Source organism: Rattus rattus, chromosome 18 (assembly GCF_011064425.1).
Source record: "Rattus rattus isolate New Zealand chromosome 18, Rrattus_CSIRO_v1, whole genome shotgun sequence".
Classification (NCBI taxonomy): Eukaryota; Metazoa; Chordata; class Mammalia; order Rodentia; family Muridae; genus Rattus; species Rattus rattus.
Genome location: NC_046171.1, coordinates 40,186,816 through 40,209,934, shown reverse-complemented (window position 1 = coordinate 40,209,934; position 23,119 = coordinate 40,186,816). Strand labels below are relative to the sequence as shown.

General features: G+C 43.6%; 1 protein-coding gene across 2 annotated transcripts in view; it reads right to left on the bottom strand.

Annotated features, from left to right (window-relative positions):
- Cdk19 (cyclin dependent kinase 19) overlaps positions 1-23,119 on the bottom strand; it is a 140,275-nt gene that overhangs the window by 65,164 nt on the left and 51,992 nt on the right. The window lies entirely within an intron of this gene.

Below are 23,119 nucleotides of genomic sequence, written 5' to 3'. Positions count from 1 at the left end.
ATGTGGAAAATAAATTTCTATGGTTTATACATTATTTAATCTAAGACAATTCTAGTATAGCAGCACAAATGGAGTAAGATACCAAATTTCATGATCAAAAGACGAAATCAAATCAAGTTAAAAAAGGATGAAATGGGCAGGTATGTGCCTAACAGGATAGAGTCCGAGATAGCTGGCATGCCTCTAAGTCTATAAGCAGGCAACCCAGCTATATATATCCATAACACTCCATATTTTACAGTGTTGTAGCATGGGATAGTCCCTGGCCCTTCTGATATACTTGTCTGGTTTCCTCTTTGGAGAACTGCCCAGGTAGTCCTCCAATCACAACCCTCACAACACAGCTGAAGCTGCAGTGTAAACCATCAGGTCCAGCACTGATGTGTTTTACGTACGTACAAAATAAAAACATCTTACTAAAAGACTAAAAATACTACCATCCAGAGATCTTTATTGACACTAAAACATAACAAACCAAGGAACAAAGAGTATACAAAGAAGAAAAACTGGGGTTGGGGATTTAGCTCAGTGGTAGAGCGCTTGCCTAGGAAGCGCAAGGCCCTGGGTTCGGTCCCCAGCTCCGAAAAAAAGAAACAAAGCCTTGATGTAATGAAAAACAATATAAGGAAGAAAGTTCGGTAAAGCCAATGTAGAGTTTAAACAGTAAAAATAGAACACTAGGCAAAGATCACTGGATGAACTTAGAAGAGGGATCCACATAAAAATACAAGAACAAGCTAGGTGTGGTGGTGCTGGGGAGACAGAGGCAGGTGAAGCTCCATGAGTGTGAGGCTAGCCTGGTCTACAGACCGAGTTCCAGGACAGCCAAAGCTATACAGAGAAATTCTTTCTCGAAAAGACAAAATAAACAAGAAGGCAAGAGTAATACAAAATTTGAAAACATTATTTGAACCAGTAATTGAGGAAAAAGTAATAAGGACGATTTGGTTAATTCCACAGAACCGGAAAGGTAGGAAACGTAAGACACAAGCTAAGGAGCACATGACTAGGTACAGAGTAAACAGACCGAGTGCTCCAACATGGAGAAGATGCTCACATTTGGAAAGGAATGAATACCAAAAGAATAATAAAAAAAAAACAAAACTAACGGAGCTCAAGAAAATGCTATTTCAATTGGGGGGCTTGCAGCTGTTTGTCCTGAACAGAGCCAGGAGAGTAAGCGGCAAGCCTCTGCCCGTGGCAATGGCCTTAACAATCTATAGATCACCGTACATGCTCTGAAAGCCCTAACTCGGAGTTAGTGGCAGCAGGTGAAATCCCACGGCCCACGCTCCTGATTTATTAGTTGAGGATCAGTGGACACAACAGAAAGCATTCCACTCCTGCTCCTCCACAGGCCTTGAATCTAGTGTGACTTTCACCACCGTGAACGAGACTTCACAATGCCTGGCAGAGCCTCTCACACCAACACGGAGCCGTGGTTTAAGAAACAGGCAGAACCTCTTCTTCCCCTAAGCAGCAGAACCACGTGAGCTATGCTTGTTCCTGACGAGCTCTGTGAACGCCATTTTCCATGCTTTTATGGCTTGGAGGTGCTTCCAATTCCCAATGTGGGTTCAGAAACAAGGATTCTCTGGTCATGTCAGCAAACTGGAGCTGCGTTCAGAGAACATTCCGGAACCCCCTGGTTAGATGCCGGAAGGAATGGCAGTGTCAGTGCTGACTATTCCTTTAAAACCTTGATGCAAGAAACCTGCAGGGGATCAGATGTCAACCCCTCTGGAAACAGTGCCCTCCACCGTTCTGCACTCACGGGCTCACTAGACGCCCTTCCCATGCAGGCCATGTCCCTGCTTACAAGACTATGCTAAGCCACGTGCACATTTACCTGAGAGGCACGGTCCTTCCATATTAAGCCCTTCTTAACAAACATTAACACACAGTAGGATATGTTTTATGTCTGGAGTCATATACAGGTTTCTTCATGTTTGTTGGCTTCTTCCTATTTCCATTTTTCTAAAAAAAAAAATTCTTGCCAAGAAAAAAAATGATTTTTGTGCCCCTGGGCATTCAATCTTCGAGATATTGTGTGTGTGTGTGTGTGTGTGTGTGTGTGTGTGTGTGTGTGTGTGTGTGTGTGTGTGAACATAACTATACTTGTTTATTTTCCTAATCTTTTCTTGTTTGTTGAAGTATTTGTATGGGGATGATGTTTCAAACTTAAGCTAAAAGCTACAATATATATATAAAATCAAGCTTTGACTGATATTTGTAAGATTATTATGTGCCCTGGCTGTCCTGGAACTCCAGGCCGTCACTGAACTCACAGAGCTCACTGCCTCTGCCTGTAGAGAGCTGGGATTAAAGTGTGTGCCACTCTGCCTGGCTACTTTCACTGATTCTTAACAAGTGTAGAACTATTCTATACAGGTTTCCCAAGCAACAGCAATGGACAAGCAACTTAAAACAGGAAGAAAACCAGTATGCAGGTAACTAGGCGTGGGAGTGGGGGGTCTCTGGGTATTCTGTCCGAATGCCTGTCTCAGTGTACCATGTGCATGCCTGGGTGTACTTAGGGCTGTCCTGGAGTTATAGACAGCTGTGAGCCACCACATAGGGCTGGGAATTGAACCCAGGTCCTCTTCAGTGCTCTTAGCTGCTGAACCAGCCATCTTTCCAGCACCTCAGGGAGGAAATACATTAGTTAAGAGACTATTTTTTTGACCTGATGGCACAGGTCTTTCTTTAAACCCAGTGCTTGGGAGGCAGAGACAGACAGATTCCTGGGAACTTGAGGCCAGCCTGTTTTACACAGTGAGCTCCAAGCCAGGCAGGGCTACACAGTGAGACTGTCAAAGGAAGGAAGAGAAGAGAGAGAAGTGGAGGAAAAGGGAGGAGAGAATTTTAAATAAACTGGACAACATGGCCTGTCAGCAATCTCAGCCAACTGCAGATATGCAGCAGGAGGCTCAGAAATCAAGGGCATTCTCGGCTGCACAGTCAGTTTGCTGCCAGCCGGGACTAAATGTGACCCTACCTTAACTCCTTTGGCACACACTTACCCCTCATTTTTCCCAGAGTTATAGTTCTGGCTAGGCAGTAGGCCTCCAACCCTTCTGCCATGAAAATGATCTCACACTCAGTCTTCCTATCTGAGCCCCCCAGGCATCACCAAGTTGACAGAGGCTATGCCCACCATGTTCTTTTAGCATTTTCCTATGGTTGACAAGTAGCAACAGTAACTGGAATAAAGCAAGCTTCCTGAGTACAGGGATTAATGCCATCTGTAAAAGGATCTGGGTTTAGTACAGTCAATGTTAGACTAAGAATCAAAACTGACAAAAGTGGGATTAAACGTGAACTTTCCTGTCTACTGCCACATTTTTAGCAACTACTTGTGATTTTCACAAAGTGACATTTGAGGCCCTTCAGTGCTTCAACTATCACAAGTACGTGAACAGAGCATGAACAGAGCATGAACAGAGCGGGGAGTCAGCTCACGTGAAAGCTAGTTAGCTTGTTTGTGTGAACTGTGGTGTTTTGTTCTCTGTCAAATACTAGAATATTCCCTTTCCATTGTTTGATAGGTGACTAACAAAGTCCAGGAACACATTTATTCTGTAAACTAGGAGGCTACGTACAACAGCACTTTTTAAAAACTGGCTTAAAAAGAACAATCAAAATGGAAGCACAATGAATACACTGAGTCTATAAAGTGTCACTGAGCTCCATCACAGACCCAGCACCACACAGTCTCTTGAGCAACACTCTTAACAACTGGTCTGCTTTTTCTTACTGTGACAAATACTCTGACCAAGGGCAGCTTGAGGGAAATGGTTTATTTGGCTACCATTTCTAGGTCACAGTCTAAGGGAAGCCAGGGAGGAAGCTCGAGCAGGCACTACAGGAAAGATCCTGAAGAAGTCAGCTCACCGGGGTGCCAACCAGGCTATATCAACTACCTTTTAACAGGATGCATGTTGTTGTAAAAATTTAAAAATAAAAATAAAAATAAAAGTAAAAGTAATAGTAAAAACAAAAACCGGGTGAAAACAGGGAGGAATTAGCTAGATTGAATTGTAAAGTCATAATCTCATTTGGTAACTAAGCTGAAATCATATCTTTGCTTTGGTATAGAATTTATTTGTCAAAAGAGTTTAAAAGTACAAGGTTTAGAGCCAGTCCTTCTATTGTTGTCGTTACAAACTTCTGAGTTGATTACACCTGTGAGTTAAGATCCGAATAGCAAAGTAATGGCTCTGATTTTTTGAAAGAACTTTCAAGATTTTATTAAGATATAAAGACAACAGAACAGATTGTCTTATATAGATAGGTGGTTTTCAAAAACGTCAGAAATCCACAAAATTTGAGATCTAAAGTTATTTATCTTTTGTTGAGACACATCTGCTCCTAACAGTTACCCTTTGGTGGATTTAATGAAGAATGTGAACATCTCTACCTCCAGGTGAGGCAATACTTCGTGGCTAGGAAGCCACTGGACAAAACTGCCTGTTTCATCTGCAGACTAATACTGTCCAGAAAAGGACAAATTTTCTGGAAGACGGGTGATCACCAAGACAGGTGATCAGCCCTTCAAAATCTGCATTTCAAGAGTCTGTCAGTTGATTTTGGGCCAGAAGGCTGAAGACTTGTGCTCACATGTTGCTAACAGGGGACTGTGCTAGTGGAGATTTGTCTCTACAACCTCTCAGTTCTGGAAGCCGTGTTAGGCTTCCTATGTGTATAGATATTTGGTCATTCCCAGATTTCTGACGGGGTTGAAGACTGATTATAGTCTCATAACCTATCAGGCTGTAAATCTGAATATACATATTTTATTGGATAATTATCAGATAGTATACAAGCTAGCCAAGATATAATATAGATGACATGGTTAATGAACAGAATTGATGGACTGGGTGATCAGCATATTGTTGGTTTTGTAAATTGCAGAATGGTAATGATGATGCTTAGTTCACCTATGTATAGGGAAAAGGTTTTTTAACTGGACAAAAAGGGGGAAATGTTGTGGTTTGCCTTGGAGTTTTCTCTGAATTTGTGGAATAAAGGCAAGAGCACTAGATTTGGGCAGAGGAAAGAGTCAGGAGCAGGAGGGGGATTGGATTCAGAGGTTAGGTTGAGAGAGGACAGTTGTTGACAGTTGGGCGAGTGGAACCTGAGCAGAAGGGGGGGAGGATGAGACAGTTTAAAAGAGTGAGCAGAAGAGAAGGAAGCTAGGAGAAAGAAGGGAACAGTTTAGAGACAAGATGGGGAACTGAGAAGGGTTAGAAGAGACAAGAGATGGAGAGAGAGGAGAAGCTAGGAGTCGTTGTAAGAGAAAGAGAAACTAAAGCATAAAAGAGTTGATATATTTGGGAGAGTGAGTAAAGAAAATAGTTAGAGATACGATGGGGAACTGAGAAGAGTTAGAGGAACCAGGGTGGGAGAAGAAGCTGGAGACCTGGCAAATAAAAGGTGCAAGGGATGAGTGATTTGGGAACTGGGATTAGGACAGTGTAGGGTGGATCTGCCAAATCTAGACGCTGGATTGCTTTAACATTAATTGAGTTGTATGCTCTTTTGTGTAAGAGTCTCAGTATAAGAAAGTGTGTGGCTGGGCTGAGTTTCTGCCCAAGATATCCAGCAGATATCTGGGGCAGTGAGGTGTGGAACCCTAGCAGGGTAAAAACACCAGTTGTATGCTCTTTTGTGTAAGAGTCTCAGTATAAGAAAGTGTGTGGCTGGGCTAAGTTTATGCCAAGATATCCAGCAGATATCTGGGGCAGTGAGGTGTGGAACCCTAGCAGGGAAAAACACCCTGAGGGAAAACATTCACCCGGTTTTTGTTTTTACTATTACTTTTACTTTTATTTTTATTTTTATTTTTTTTTTTGGTCCAATTGGTAGGATATAATTGCTCAGTTAAACATACAAAGCCCGGTACCATCTATCCCTTGCACCTTTTATTTACCAAGTCTCCAGCTTCTTCTCCCACCCTGGTTCCTCTAACTCTTCTCAGTTCCCCATCGTATCTCTAACTATTTTCTTTACTCACTCTCCCAAATATATCAACTCTTTTATGCTTTAGTTTCTCCTTCTCTTACAAGGACTCCTAGCTTCTCCTCTCTCTCCGTCTCCTGTCTCTTCTAACCCTTCTCAGTTCCCCATCTTATCTCTAAACTCTCCCAAATATATCAACTCTTTTATGCTTTAGTTTCTCTTTCTCTTACAACGACTCCTAGCTTCTCCTCTCTCTCCATCTCTTGTCTCTTCTAACCCTTCTCTGTTCCCCATCTTGTCTCTAAACTGTTCCCTTCTTTCTCCTAGCTTCCTTCTCTTCTGCTCACTCTTTTAAACAGTCTCATCCTCCCCCCCGACTGCTCAGGTTCCACTCGCCCAACTGTCAACAACAGTCCTCTCTCAACCTAACCTCTGAATCCAATCCCCCTCCTGCTCCTGACTCTTTCCTCTGCCCAAATCTAGTGCTCTTGCCTTTATTCCACAAATTCAGAGAAAACTCCAAGGCAAACCACAACAGATGCATACCCACCTACCTGTGAATGGTACCTCCACAGTAGACCAGGCTCTACTAGATAAGTGAGCAATAAAGAAAACACCCCACAGACATCGCTACAGGCCGATCTGACGGAGAGATTCTTCAGTTGAGGCTCCTTCTTCCCAGTGTTAGCAATCACAAGTCAATCCCCTCAGAACTTAGCATGAGCTCATCCCTTCACAATCTGACACACAAGCTCACCACTGTTAACAACCTTTAAGCTATGACCCCGTCATACACTCCAGTCTCTGGGAAAAAAGGGGGGAAAGAAGAATTTCCTATCAACAAAACAAGTGTTACTGTGAGAGGGGAGAAAAGAACACAAACGACCATGTGGCTGAATCCAAGGGTACTGAGGGGAACCAGTGTGTGTTACAGCAGAGTTCTGAATACACACGGATGAGATTCTGCAGCTAAAGAGTAACCTAATTGTGTCTGCAGTTTGAGATTAATCCAGCGGCTATATTTAGGACAAGCTGGCAGAGAGGCAAGAAGAACAGAACATTGTTGCTAAAGGTTAGGCAAAAAATACTAAGGATTTAGACAAAGGCAGTAGAGCAAGAAAAAGAAGCTGCCAGGCTGGATGGTGTATGCCTGTAATCCCAGCCTCAAGAGACTGAGACAGGGATAGCCGCACAAATTCAAGGGCACCCTGGGCTACACAGTGAGAGCCAGAAGCAAGCCTGAGCAACATACAGAGATCTTCCTTCAAAAGCATTTAATTAAAAATTAAGCTGAAGTTGAAAAGCATTTTGAAACAAAAATTAAGATATGAACTCTAAGTAGGATAAACCTTGACCATGAAAGAGTTCCTCCTCACTGACTTCAAAAGTAGGAGGTAAAATTGTTTGTTTCTAGGGCTAAGTAAATGTTTAAACCTAACACATACATGGAAAACAAAACACTGTTCTATTAGTCAGAATTGTAAGTTATACAGTCACAGGGAGGGTGCCAGCCAGAGCAGGCTTTATCACGACACCGAGTATGCAGGCGAGGGACGCCGAGGAGAAAGGCCCGCTAGGTAAGGCCCATCAGGATGGAATTAGTAGTCTCTGGGCCTTTCTCTTATACATTCAGTGTGTAGAATTTGCTAAATGAACTGATTGCTTAAGGATATTATATACTAACTTCTTAAAAATATAATTTATGCTAGTTTCAAAGCATTTATTTGAATCTGCTGATTTGAAAATTTACACAACAGAGAAAAAGAACCAAACTGGAGAATATGGAACTAGGTCTGTTTTTGAAATGCTGGAAACCTCAAAAGTCTAATTAACAAAACGTTAGGTCAAATTGGGAGAATAAAACTGAACAGAAGAAAGTAGCAGGTTAATAATGTTATTGATACCTCTCAGAGAAAGAAATCAAAGACTGAGGTGAATGTGAGTATTGCTAAAGACAGTAAGAAGCAACCGCACCGTTAAGGCACACATTAGCAGCCTTCCTTCCCCGTCCAGCCTAACAATCCCTGCAGCCTCTTAAAAAGCTGGGAAATCACTACCAAGGTGCCATGTGGGCTCTGCTATAACGGTCTATAATCATGGCTGGGCACAAGTAATACACACCTTAAATAAGACTTCACAAGATTTAAATTCAGTGTATGTTAGGACTAAGACTGAGTGGGGGCTTAGTTGACTGGTGGATTATTTTTCCCTGTGTTGTGATGAGCCTCCCACCTCCACCTTTGGAGCCCTGAGATGCACAGGAGTCCTGACACTTGACTTTAGGGACTCTGTTGCTGCTGTTGTTGAGCTTGTAATATAATCACAGCATCCCTTTCCCTTTCCTCCCTCCAAGCCCCTCCACTGCTGCTCTCCTTCAAGCTCGTGGCCTCACCTTTCACTAACTGTCTTTGTATTCCTATATGTATATACATACACATTCCTAATGTCGTCTGCTCTGTCCAAATAGTGGTACATGTATGCTTCCAGGGCAGTCCTGGCTTTAGGTTTAATCTCTAGTTTTTCATTTATTTAAGCTTTTTATGTCTACTTATGAGACAGGCCTACTGACTTAATACAAGTCCAGCGCTCAGCACACAGCTAGCAAGCATCAAGCTCTAGGCTCACTGGTCCCTCCCTCACTCACTCACAATCAGCCTGTGCAGCAGAAGAGATGCTCGGCTGTTAAGCACTGGCTGCTCATGCAGAGGACCAGGGTTCAATAGGCCAGCACCCAACTGAGGCTCAGAACTGTCTACAGCTCCAGTTCCAGGGGCTTCAATGCCTCTTCTGGTACCTGTGGGCTTCCGGCACACAGGAGGTGCACAGACACACATGCAGGCACTCATACACGTAAAACAAAATCAACCTCTTTTTTCATTCTTCCAAAAATTAACTTTGACAAGATAAAAAACACACAGCAAGGCAGTGGTGGCACGTACTTTAATCCTAGCACTTCGGAGGCAGAAGCAGGCCAATCTCTGAGTTCAAGGCCAGTCTGGACTGTAGAGTGAGTTCTAGGACAGCTAGGGCTACACAGAGAAACTTATTTTCATGTCTCGAAAAATTAAAAAGAAGAATGGGGAGGAGGAAAAAGCACTAGAGTCTAACTTTCTATTCAAATGTAAAAACCTTTCATTAATTTTAGCTTAATCTAACAGTCCTTTCTCTCGTGAGAGAGAGACTAAAATCCTAAACAACTCATCCTGTTGCCTTGGTTTATAAATAAACTCAGAAAACGCTTCTTTCTCCATCTAGCTTGTAAAAAGATGCAGTGTTGCCAAAAAACTTGGGTAGGGTATTGCTATGGGAACCAATTTCAGTATCGTTTTTAAATACCAGTGGCTTCAAAGAACAGTGAGTGACTCCATCTGACTGGGAAGATAATCCTGGTACTTCAGTGCCGCCGCCGGGACAACCATGTTAGCATCTCGCAGCAGCATTGCTTCACGTACCCGCTCTTTACTTAGGAAGCACAGCCTAAGAGATGCTTTATGAGACAATAGGAGTGCATAAGCAAAGATAAATTAGTGCCAACTATCTTGAGTAATAAACAGATATCATCAGGTCCTCCTGCCCAGAAACAAAGGACTGAAGCCCATGCCTGCCAGTTCAGGGAGCCTCAGTCTCGCAGAAGGTCAACGCAAACCCAAAGAAAAGGGTAAAGAGGCTGGTGAGCTAGAACTAGTGACAGCTGAGGTCTGAAAACTCGGGACCTAATTTAAACGCCCTAGGGCATGGGAGGAGTTCCCAACTCAGAATGGAGCTGAGTTTCATGCCAACTTGACTAAAGAGAGTCAATTGGGAAAGGGGAACCTCAACTGAGAAAATGTCTCCACCAGGCTGGTTGGCAAGCCTGTGGTACATTCTCTTAACCAAGGTCTGATGTGGGAGGGCCAGCTTCCTGCAGGCAGTGCCATCCCTGGGCTGGCACGAGGTGCTATAGGAAAATGGGCTAAGCAGGCCATGAAAAGCAAGCCAGTAAGTAGCAAGTTCACGGCCTGGACACCAGCGCTGGCCTCCAGGTGCCCACCCTACTCCTTCATTATGGGCAATGGTATGGCCCTGTACGCAAAATAAACCCTTGTCTTCCCAAGTTGTTTCTGTGTTTTATCACAGCAATAGAAACCTTCAGACAGGCAGCATAATGGGAAATTCAAAAAAATGTTTTGAAAGCCTGGTGGTGATGGTGCATGCCTTTAAATCCCAGCACTCAGGAGGCAAAGGCAGGGAGATCTCTGTGAGTTCAACGTCAGCCTGGTCTACAAAGCAAGTTCCAGGCCAGCAAAGACTACACAGAAAAATCCAAAAAAGAAAAAGAATGTTGTAAACTAATAACTTAAGCTTCTATTTTATGTATATTCAGAACCGCCCCCTATTTATTTATTTATTTATTTATTTATTTATTTATTTATTTATTTGTTTGTTTGTTTGGAGGAGGGCACATGGATGACACAGTGTGACAGCCTGCCAGAGTCAGTTTTCTTCTTCCACCACATGAATTCTGGAGATCCAACTCAGGTTATCAGGACTGGTGGCGAGCACTGCTACCTGCTAAGTGAGCCGACTTGTCAGCCTACAATACATATCTCAAAATAAATAAACAACCAACAAACCCCATAAAGTCACCCAGTACTCTCAATAAATTAAGTCAATAAGACTGTCTTCCCTTAAATATCAAGCTGGAAAGGACAACTATTATTTGGTGACATTTTTATCATTCTTTGAGATCAGTACTAATATTACAAGCCAACAATATATTCCTGAGTTTAAATATTTTGAACTAAAGAGACAGCTCAATGTTTTATGTAAGCTTGCTGTCAAGCCTAAGAATTTGAATTTGATCCCCAAGACCCACATAATGAAGGGAGAAAATCAACAAATGCAAGCTGTCCTCTGAACTCCATACATGCCGTGCCACGCGCGTGCACGCGTGCACACGCGCGCGCGCACACACACACACACACACACACTAGCAATAATATGAACTTGTCAATAAGTAGAGAAGGTAAAACCAAGTACAGTAGTACATGTCTGTAAGCCTATCACTAACATTAGGTAGAGGCAGAAGCAAGGCGTCCAAGGCTAGCCTCAACTACATAGTGAGTTGAAGGCCAGCCTAGGATACATGAGACTGAAAAGAGATGAGGGAAGAAGAGGTAATCGAAAAAATAGTAGATGGATGGATGGATGGATGGATGGATGGATGGATGGATGGATGGATGGAAAAATATAAAAAACATAGAAAAATTATTCATCTTTTTATTGAGAACTATGAAATCACTATGAAAGTCTATCTTCACGGGGGCTGATGGCTCAGTTGCTCACTGCCTGACTTGTAAGGGGACTCTGAGGTCCATGTTCAACAACCACAGAGAGCCAGGGACAGCAGTACATGCCTGTAATCCAGTGCTGAAGGCTGAGACAAGATGCTCCCTGGGGCTTGTTAGACGTCAGTCTGGTAAAGACGTGCACAAAAGACCCTACCTCAAGAACCAAGATGGAAAGCAAAGGCAGAAGATACTCAGTGGTATGCTCCAACATACATGCACTCGTATGCACAAACAGATTTTTAAATCAATTATTAAATTTCCATAAGATTTATTTGATTTTACACATGAGTGTTTTGGCTGCATCTATGTAAGTAAACTGCCCACAGAGGCCAGAAAAGGGCATCAGATCTCCTGGGACGGGAGTTACAGAGAGATGTGAGCTACCATGTAGGTGCTGGGAACTGAACCCAGGTTCTCTGTAAGAGCGACCAGACTCTGAACCACCGAGACATCATAAGTCCAATTTTATGCACAAAAGGCTGACCCTGAACTACTCTATACCCAGGGAGGCTCTGAACTTCCTATCTTCCAGCCTTGGCCTCCAAATATCTGCAGTCACAAACCTGTGCCCTGCATATTGCGTCTTCTTTCTGTACTATGTATCCTTTCTGTGTCACACTGTCTTAGTTTCTGATGCTCTGATGAACGAAAGCAATTTGGGGAAATCTTAAGTCACACTCCATTAATGAGGGAGGACGAGGCAGGAACTCCAGGCAGGGACTGAAGCAGATGCCATAAAGACTTACTGGATTGCTGGGCCTGCTTTCTCATACACTCACCGATGCAGCAGGGGTGCCATCCACCCAGGAGCTGGGCCCTCCCACATCAGTCATTATTGAAGAAAATGTACCATAGACTCACCGATAGGATGACTTCTCAATCCAGGTTCCCTTTTCCCAAATGATTCTAGCTTGTGCCAACTGACATAAAACTAAGCAACCACTTGTATTCTATGTATACTATGTTCGAAACATTCTCGGTTGAGCTTGATGATAAACCAACTTCCTCACCAGAACTCGTAACTGACCTTCAGGTCCTTGACACACTCCTTTCATTTCACCAAGGTCTCCGCTCCAAGTCTCAGGTGTCTAGTAATGAACAGACCTTGGAGAACAAGTCTCACAGCCTTAAAATATTACTAACAGTGTTTAGATAAACAGCAACAATCACTCAACAATTAACTCACTTTGTTCCAAGCTATGTGCTACACAGATTCCAAATTTCAAGAGTGACTGTATCAGACAATCTCTTAGCTAGTTCTATGGACGCAAGAAAAAACTATAACCCCCAAAAAACAAACAAACAAACAAAAACCAAAAACAAACAAAACCAGTAGCACTTAACTAAAATACTACTATAGGACCCCAACACCAGGAACTTCAACCCTATACAGCCTAAGCAGGAATATTCATCTTTCTTTCAGAGACAAAGACTAAAAATCCTTCAAAATAACTAAGCGTAGCAAGTGAGCGGTCGATGAGCTAACGATGTCCTCTGTGAAAACACTAAGCACAAGAAACAGAGGAGATGGGTCAGGGTGCTAAGAAGGTGCACAAAACAAGTACTGCCTGTCTTTGTAGGGTCATAAACTGCTACAGCCATGGACGGATCTCTTAGGAAAACATTTTTTTTTTTTTTTTTTCAGAGCTGGGGTCTGAACCCAGGGCCTTGCGCTTGCCTAGCGCTCTACTACTGAGCTAAATCCCCAACCCCAGGAAAACATTTTTAAAAAACTGAATGTAGGGGTTGGGGATTTGGCTCAGTGGTAAAGCGCTTGCCTAGGAAGCTTAAGGCCCTGGGGTCCCCAACTCAAAAAAAAAAAGAACCAAAAAAAAAAAAAAAAAAAACTAAATGTAAAGAAAAAATATGAGAACAAGTGCATAAGCAACAAGAGAAAAACAACAGAAATTAAATAAAGGATAAAACTATTAACGGCATACAAATAAACAAACTTTCACAGACATTTAAATTCAATATGAGGGTTGGGGATTTAGCTCAGTGGTAGCACGCTTGCCTAGCAAGCGCAAGGCCCTAGGTTCGGTCCCCAGCTCCAGAAAAAAAAAAAAATCAATATGAATTTATAGTGAAATGAGTTTTTTTAGTCAGTACAGAGTGGTGCCACTCACAAATTAATATTATATATTACATAAATTGTTTATTATAACACGAACAGTGACTCAAAAAACAGTTAATATATATACAAATATATATTTAATATTTTAAAAGGCTCTAAATCCAGAGTAACAGACCTGAATCACTGCTAGACAAACAAATTGCTTTACTCAGTGATACAGTATAACTTACAATTCACTAGTGCTACATAACAGTTCCATAGTTTATTCCATTGAAAACACTATTACTGATGTCATGTGTTTAAAAAAAAAAACCCTATTTTGAGTTTATTTAATATTTCCCTAATTATGATGGATTTTTCTTATGAATATGAAAGTTTCTACTTTTTATTTCTCTTTATTGAAAATAGATTGTTTTCATAAATATATTCTGGTTACGGTTTCCTCTCTTCCAACTCCTATAAGATCCTCCCCACAAAGAAGCAAAGAAAAAGCACAAGAAATACATATATGTGCAGAGGTACACACATTGATACACAGAGAAATCCCCTAAAAACACAAAATCAGAAACCATAACATATGAACAAAATGTCTGTAGGGTAAGGAAAAAATGCCCAGACAGATGACTGGGGAGTGGGAGGAACATCAACTTAAAAAATACCATTGAGTTCACTTTATGGGCCTGACCCAGTGAAGATTCCATTGAAGAAACTGTGTTCACTTGAGTGGTTTACATTTGGAGATAACTTCTAGGTTAGGAATGGGAGCTTGTGTTTACTTCCACTCAACACTGGGACCCCATCAGGCCCAGACCTGTGCAGCCCGAGCAGCTGCCAGTCTCTGTGAGTTCACGTGTGCTTCAGCCGTTCAGTCAGTGTCTAGCAGGCCTTGTTTCTTTGGTTCTCCATCCCCTCTTTCTGCCTCACATGTGCACCGTGACACAGACACACACAGACACACACAGACACACAGACACAGACACACACACACACACACACACACACACACACACACACACACACACACAAGTAAATTAGCATTTTTAAATTCAAAGAGAAAACCTACCCTTAGCCAGGTAGTCTATCAGTTGGGAGGCCAGCCCACGCTGCAAAGCAAGAACCCGTCTCAAGAATAAACTTACGCCAACACCCTCCAAGAGGTTTGCCTTCTAATATAAAATGTATTTTCTTACAATTCTTGAGAAATTCCTTCAGAAATTCTTTACAAAGACAAGAAAAATTACAACAGTAGCTTATACCAAATCTGGCAGACACAAACTTTATGAAGCTGACACAGGCAATGAATACAGAGCACCTTTAAATTATTTCTATTGGCACGACTACAATTTATATGTTAAGACAGATATAAACGATAGTTACCTAATGCCTTTATTTCTATGAGTTTTTTTAAATGACAAAAAAAAAAAAAAGCCACTAGAGATGTCACTGACATCTTTACGTCCAGCAAGAACCTTGGGATGCTGTTTCTAGCTGACCTTGCCCACCTCTGAGAACAGGCACTGTGGTTGCTACAGAAGGAACAATAAGCCCAAGTAGCAGCTGCTTCCCAGCATCACGCTCGCGCCTCAGTCAGATCAGACTGCGCCGGGAATGTTTGGTAGCCATGGCCTTTTTCTCGAATCACAGACGGGGTAGAGAGGCAATTTCACGTATGCCGACATATTAGCTCCATCCCGGTAAAGTACCTCTTACTGTAAGTTCAAGTGTAATAAAACAATGGACCTTCCACATCAGAAAATGTTACTTTGAAAAATCCATATTATCGTTTCTTAAATCATTTGCAGAATATGTTCAATGCAAAACCACAAAGATCAGTCATCAGGAATATAGAAATTTTAAAATGATAGTAGACTTAAGATACCAACTTAGAGTTCATCTGGTGGTATGGAAAAGGAAGGAAATTTTCACTATACATTTTCAAGTGTTCATTTTAGCTTTTGCCAACCTAACCTGTCTTCAACCTTAGGCTGAAAAGCTACTTTTGTATGCTATCTTCTGTTGCTCCTGAGACAACAGCACATCAGGAGTGTATATGTCAAAAGAAACTGATACGGCAACACTTTTAGAGTCATCTCAAATTAACTGGGCTTATTATATTTGACAGCAAAATTCAAAGGAGTCATCAAAGTAAAGGTTCACGCTGCAAATGAATCCAACAGCCCTCTCCATGCACCCCTCTTGATGTACCCAGAGCAAAAGATACTTTAAGACTCCCAAAAATAAAATAAAATAGGCAGCACTCAACAGAGCAAAGGAATAAAACACAAAACTTGACGAGGACAAACAAAAATGCCATAAAGTACTGAAAGATATTTAACTTGATAACATGATAGGATCATTACATTGAAAAACATCAACTTCTAAGAATCCTGGGGCTGGGTGTATAATTCAGTGGTTGGCCACTTGCCCATCATGCATTGCAGGCAGCCCAAGTTCAATGCCCAACACCAACAAAACACACAGTATGGGGTGGGAATGGGGGATAATTTTTAAAAGCTCAACAAGAAAACACTCAAATGAACCCATGCTGGAAACATCTCAAGGCTGAAACCACAGCGGAATATAGGCTTATGTCTCTGGCTTGTTTTTTAATATAAGACATATAAAACAGCTTGGCAAGGAAGTAGATCACCCACCCCCTCAAAACGTTAGGTATCACTGTCATCTACAAGGTGTAGAATTTCCAGTCAATTAAAGATTCTTCTAAGGAAAACAATAGAGCCAAACTTGTAGATGACCAGACCCGCTCAGTGTGCCAAGAGGCTTATAAAACTGAAATGTATGCTTCGCGCTTTCCAAATGCAGTCTAATTCCTGTGGGTATCTGCCAACCTCCGTCTCATCCTGACTGTGCGTCGTTCTAACCACCATTTATGTGAGCACCTTTTATCACCAACACAAACGGAAACAGTGAGTGGGACTGTGTCTTATGACAATCCACTAGTGCTGCAAGAAATTCCTTTCTCTTAATCGTGCTGTTTCCTGCTAGAGTGTGCATTTCTGTGTCAGCACCCCAACTGTGGGTTCCCCGTTTAGACCACCTTGTCCACTGGGGGCCTCCACTTACTCAGCACAGCCGCTGATGGAGCCATGTCCCCTACTCTACCCTGAGCTCTCTAGTCCTCTCCTCTCCTTAGAGTCAAAGAACTAGCCCCACAGTCACGGGGATTAGGTGGGACAGCTTCGTTGCCACATGACCCTTGCACTTTGTCTAATTGTTCCCAGTCTCTATTCTAGTTTTTACAGACCCCAAGCACCCGAAAGACTTGAAGAGCCTGCCTGCCACTATCACTAAATATGAAACTATGAGATGTGGCCCAATGTTCTAAGACTTTAATTCAATCCCAGCATTTGGGAGGAAACGGCAGGGAAAACGTAAAGCTCTCTCAGTTGTACAGTGAGACCTTGCCCCAAAAGTGCAAGTCCAAGACGTTTATTCCCATTACTTCCTCCTAGCGCTGTAGTGGAGTGGCAGCATACGTTAACACGTGCAGGGGACTGGGTTCAGTCAAGCACCAGGATCAACAAGCAAGGCTAGAGCACAGTGGACAATACTGCAGCCAAAGTGGACGACACTGCAACCAAAGAAACCAGCAGCACTGTCCTTGAGCTCTGTGGCTCCAAACGGCCTGACCCAGTCACCTGTGGGACTCATCGGTTCTAGTGGAAGGAGCCAGCGACTCAAGTATCTTTTATTTCAATGTTTTCTGAGGAAAGGGTATTTCACATTTCACAACTCAGACTTTTATATGCATAAGAGTTGTGCTGTGCAAACTGTCACAGAAGTATTCCTACTATCTACGAACAGGTATAGATGGAGGAAACAAGTATATTCTCTATTACCATTCAAAGACAATACCAAGTACTGAACTTCTGAAAGGGACATTTATGTTCGAGGCATGGTGGTACAGACCTGTAACCCCAGCACTTGAGAGGCAGAAGCAGGCAGACTACATCAGGTTTCAGTCCAACTGAGGGGCAAATTCCATGCAAGCTACATAGCTAGAACCTACCTATTTCAAAACGAACAACAAATAAAATAAGAAGTAGTCAGCAGGCCTCTATTAAAGACCGTTTATTTGCTGCAAGATTAGCAATTCAACTTCAGAAAAACAGAGCACACTGCTGTAAGCCCCTTCCTTTTCCTACCACAATAGGCTATACCTTGAATTATGACCTAAAAAAAACTCTTACAAAAAACCAAAGCTCACCAAAAAAAAAAAAAAAAAAAAAAAAAAAGAAAAAAGAAAAGAAAGAAGAGAAAAAAAAAGAAAAATGGTGGGCTGAGAGATGGCTCAGAGATTAAGAGCACTGACCGCTCTTCCAGAGGTCCTGAGTTCAATTCCCAGCAACCACATGGTGGCTCACAACCATCTATAATGGGATCCGATGCCCTCTTCTGGGGTGTCTGAAGACAGCTATAGTGTACTCATATGCATAAAATAAATAAATGTTTAAAAAGAAAAGAAGAAAGAGAAAAGGCTAGCACAGTAGTGCACAGCTTTAATCCAGCACTAGGGAAGCAGAGGCACATGAGTGTATGGGAGCTCAAGGCCAGCCTTGGTCTATATGAATTCTAGGCCAGCCAAATATATTCAGAAACACCCTACCTCAAGACACAAAACAGAACAAAACATACAAACCAACCAAAGCCCCATCTCCACAGCCACCTACTGACAGGTAAACCAGGTCAGGCACTGCTGTCAGCATGTTCAAGACATGCAGCCAGCACAAAGCAGTCTGTACAACCAAAGCCTATTTGATCCAAAATCCAAGTTCCTTCCTACCTTCAAATGAAAACAAAAAGTTAGTACTGCTTGCCCCATCCCATTCTAATGTCCTGTTTCAAGGATTAAGGAAGAGAGCAAGTAGAGTTCAATTCCTGAGACCCACACAGTGGGAAGAAAAAATTCACACGTAAGTGTGTCTGACCTCTCACCTCTACATATGTCGTACCTCTAAGTGTGTACACACAAACAAGCATGTGTGATACCTGTGTCTCACTTCTGTGCTGACACACACTCGGTGGAGACAGCCGAGTCGTCTGAAGCTCATGGGCCAGCCAGTCTGCAGTGTGCAGCCCAGCAAGGAGAACCAAGACAGACTGCTTCAAAAGAGTGAGAGAGCAGAGCCAGCCGCTAAGAACAGTTCTCTGACCACGTGCATGCATGTGTGTGCCTGCACAGACACTCTCCAAATCAACACTATAAATACGGAATGTCTGTCTTAGTTCAAACCCATGATTACTCATTTGAACCAAAAGTTTAACTACAGTGCTTGCCGTGCGAGCATGAGGAGTGCAAACATCGGCGTGTACACAGGTCAAGGTGCAGACTACACCTGTGCTCCCTGAGCTAGAGCTGCGGAGCAGGGAGCATCCCTGGGACTTGCTGGCTACAGTCTAGCCAGGCTGGCCAGCTCCAGACTAAATAAGAAAGTATGCCTCAAAGGATAAGATGGAGGACGTGAGCATGGAGAGGACAGACTCAGGAGGAGTTGAGCGTGAGCATGGAGAGGACAGACTCAGGAGGAGTTGAGGTGAGTATGGAGAGGACAGACTCAGGAGGAGTTGAGCGTGAGCATGGAGAGGACAGACTCAGGAGGAGTTGAGCGTGAGCATGGAGAGGACAGACTCAGGAGGAGTTGAGGTGAGCATGGAGAGGACAGACTCAGGATGAGTTGAGTGTGAGCATGGAGAGGACAGACTCAGGAGGAGTTGAGCGTGAGCATGGAGAGGACAGACTCAGGAGGAGTTGAGCGTGAGCATGGCGAGGACAGCCTCAGGAAGAGGTGAGAGGGGGCATTGAGATGACAGACTCAGGAGGAGTTGAGCGTGAGCATGGAGAGGACAGACTCAGGAGGAGTTGAGCGTGAGCATGGAGAGGACAGACTCAGGAGGAGTTGAGCGTGAGCATGGAGAGGACAGACTCAGGAGGAGTTGAGCGTGAGCATGGAGAGGACAGACTCAGGAGGAGTTGAGGTGAGCATGGAGAGGACAGACTCAGGAGGAGTTGAGCGTGAGCATGGAGAGGACAGACTCAGGAGGAGTTGAGGTGAGCATGGAGAGGACAGACTCAGGAGGAGTTGAGCGTGAGCATGGAGAGGACAGACTCAGGAGGAGTTGAGGTGAGCATGGAGAGGACAGACTCAGGAGGAGTTGAGCGTGAGCATGGAGAGGACAGACTCAGGAGGAGTTGAGCGTGAGCATGGAGAGGACAGACTCAGGAGGAGTTGAGCGTGAGCATGGAGAGGACAGACTCAGGAGGAGTTGAGCGTGAGCATGGAGAGGACAGACTCAGGAGGAGTTGAGCGTGAGCATGGAGAGGACAGACTCAGGAGGAGTTGAGCGTGAGCATGGAGAGGACAGACTCAGGAGGAGTTGAGCGTGACCATGGAGAGGACAGACTCAGGAGGAGTTGAGCGTGAGCATGGAGAGGACAGACTCAGGAGGAGTTGAGGGTAAGAAGGGAGGGGACAGACTCAGGAGGAGTTGAGCGTGACCATGGAGAGGACAGACTCAGGAGGAGTTGAGCGTGAGCATGGAGAGGACAGACTCAGGAGGAGTTGAGCGTGAGCATGGAGAGGACAGACTCAGGAGGAGTTGAGCGTGAGCATGGAGAGGACAGACTCAGGAGGAGTTGAGCGTGAGCATGGAGAGGACAGACTCAGGAGGAGTTGAGTGTGAGCATGGAGAGGACAGACTCAGGAGGAGTTGAACGTGAGCATGGAGAGGACAGACTCAGGAGGAGTTGAGTGTGAGCATGGAGAGGACAGACTCAGGATGAGTTGAGTGTGAGCATGGAGAGGACAGACTCAGGAGGAGTTGAACGTGAGCATGGAGAGGACAGACTCAGGAGGAGTTGAGCGTGAGCATGGAGAGGACAGACTCAGGAGGAGTTGAGGTGAGCATGGAGAGGACAGACTCAGGAGGAGTTGAGCGTGAGCATGGAGAGGACAGACTCAGGAGGAGTTGAGTGTGAGCATGGAGAGGACAGACTCAGGAGGAGTTGAGCGTGAGCATGGAGAGGACAGACTCAGGAGGAGTTGAGTGTGAGCATGGAGAGGACAGACTCAGGAGGAGTTGAACGTGAGCATGGAGAGGACAGACTCAGGAGGAGTTGAGTGTGAGCATGGAGAGGACAGACTCAGGAGGAGTTGAGTGTGAGCATGGAGAGGACAGACTCAGGAGGAGTTGAGTGTGAGCATGGAGAGGACAGACTCAGGAGGAGTTGAGTGTGAGCATGGAGAGGACAGACTCAGGAGGAGTTGAGCGTGAGCATGGAGAGGATAGATTCAGGAGGAGTGGGGGCTGTGTGTATTTGCTCAAAAGACACTATAAATTCCAGAAGAGTTATTAAACTGTTATTCCTTTTTAAAAAGGTGTAAAACAACTAGGAATGATACTTGATGGCAGGAACCACTGGCTTCCACATGTCTGTGCACACGCGCGCACACACGCACACACACACACACACACACACTTGCATGTAAGCACAAACATACATAAGACCATAATAAAGTTCATATTTTAGGGTCTCTAAGAATACATCTTGTTTGTCACTTGTCTGCAATAAGGTCTCACTATGCATGTAGCTGTGACTGGCCTGGAACCCCCAATATAGAGCGGACTGGCCTCAAACTCATACAGACCCAGGTGGTTGTGGGGCACACCCATGATACCAGTACTGGGAAGGCAGAGGAAGGCAGACCTCTGAGTTCAGCCAAGGCTACACAGCAAAACCTTTTCTCAAAATAAAAAAATTAAAAATTAATAATTAAAAAAAGAAAAGAAAGAAAAATTAGAAGTACTATTTATTTTATTAAAGAAGGCAAATATATTGTATAACAGAAAAAAATGTTAACTATCACCACAGAGGACAAGAGAGCCGTATTCTAATAAGGAATTATCTGCCGAGCCTTCACTCCTAAAAGTAAAATCTGTGTGTTTTTAAGAAGAAAGCAACCAAAGAAGATATTTTGTCCAGAGTAAATCACGGAACATTTCTTTAGTTCTACTCTAAAAACTAAGTCAAACCTTTATGAAAAAATTATCATATAACATCCTGTTAAAATATCTATGGTCCAAAAGAAAGCTGTGTGCTTTAGTTTCTGCACAGAAATCTGATCCTTTCACAGGAAGGGTAGAGCCCGGCTGATACCTAGTTCTATACGCACATGTTTGACAGAGTGGGACACATAAGTGAGGGAACCCAGAGTCACCGAGACATAAAGTGATATAATAACACACCCTCAAGGCTAGTGCTTCTCTACTCCTCTACAGTGATGCAAACTTTATTAACAAAAGACTCTTAAAACTATTGTCTAATGCCATCAAGTTTTCTACTTTTAATATATGAAACTTAATGGAATAATTTTAAGGTTTGTAGAGACAAATTTTAAAAACTTAAACAGCTTTATTTGTGGATCTTTCAAAGCTTTTCTCAGAGTTAATTGCAAGCTAATTACATATTCTATTAATTCTATTTCATAACGTTCATCTATACCAAAAGCTGCAGGGATCCCACTGAACTTTATAGCAGCCGGCTGCCCAACACGGAGCCTACAGAGAAGACAAAAGTGCTAGCTCTTCACTCTGTTCCCACCTACCTCTGCCCTGGGTGGACACAAATACAAGGTGACAGTCCCTAACTGCTCATCTGCCCATTCCCTCGGGACAGCAGAGCTGGGATGCGAATGCATGCATACATTTGGAAACAGAAGAGAAGTAGGACTTCTCAGCACTGCAGGCCAGCACTGAGACACTCAGCAGCCAGGCAACAAGTCAGGACAGGGGCTGGAGACACAGCTTGGTGCCTGATCAGCTGCCTCATGTGTAAGGCGCTGAGTTCAATTCTCAGCACTAGGGGGAGAGGGCTTCTTGACTTCTCTTCCCTCTGGCAATAACAAAAATGAGGTTTCTATTTCCATGATTGTGTGTGTGTGTGTGTGTGTGTGTGTGTGTGTTGCATGAATGCTCACCTGTGTGGGCACATGTGCATGTAAGCAAGTGTATATACACTACGTGCACAAGTATGTGAAGACCAGAGGTTGACATCAGTGCCTCCTTGACTTCACTTTATTCATTAAGGTGAGGTCTCTCACTTGAACCCAGGGCACACTGACTCGGTGAGTTTAGTTAGCCATCTTCTAGAAATACAGGCAGGCCCACCCCAAATTTACTGGGTATCAGAGATGAAAGCCCAGTCTTCAGACTTGTGCAACAAACACTGCATCCCCTGAACCACTGCTCCAGGCCTAAACTGAATGTTTTTGTGCCTCAACCCCAACTCAAATTTTTAAGTCACTACTTTATGAGCTCTCTGTGAGGTGGGCAGTGATTTTAAGTCATGAGGACAAAGCCCTTCTAAAAGACTCCAGAGAGATTCTTTGCACCCTTTCAATCATAAAAGACACAAGAAAAGGATGGCCAACCATCCATAAACCAGGGCAGTAGGCCCACACCAGACACAAGCTCTGTCAGTGTCCTGATACTGGAGGCTCCAGTCTCCAGAAGTATGAATGGGTGTTCTTATGGCATTCAGTCTATACCGGTTTGTCATGGCTGTCCAGAAAGACTACAGCGGCTCCTCGACCTGTACGCTAGAGCCTGCTGCCCTGACTAGTCGCTCTCTTAGCTGCTCTTTGCCATGCCAACAGCTCAATGGTTGAAGCCTTTGAGGACTCACAGCTCACAGGTGTGATGTGCCCATATAACCTCATGTGAGTAGTGAACAGTT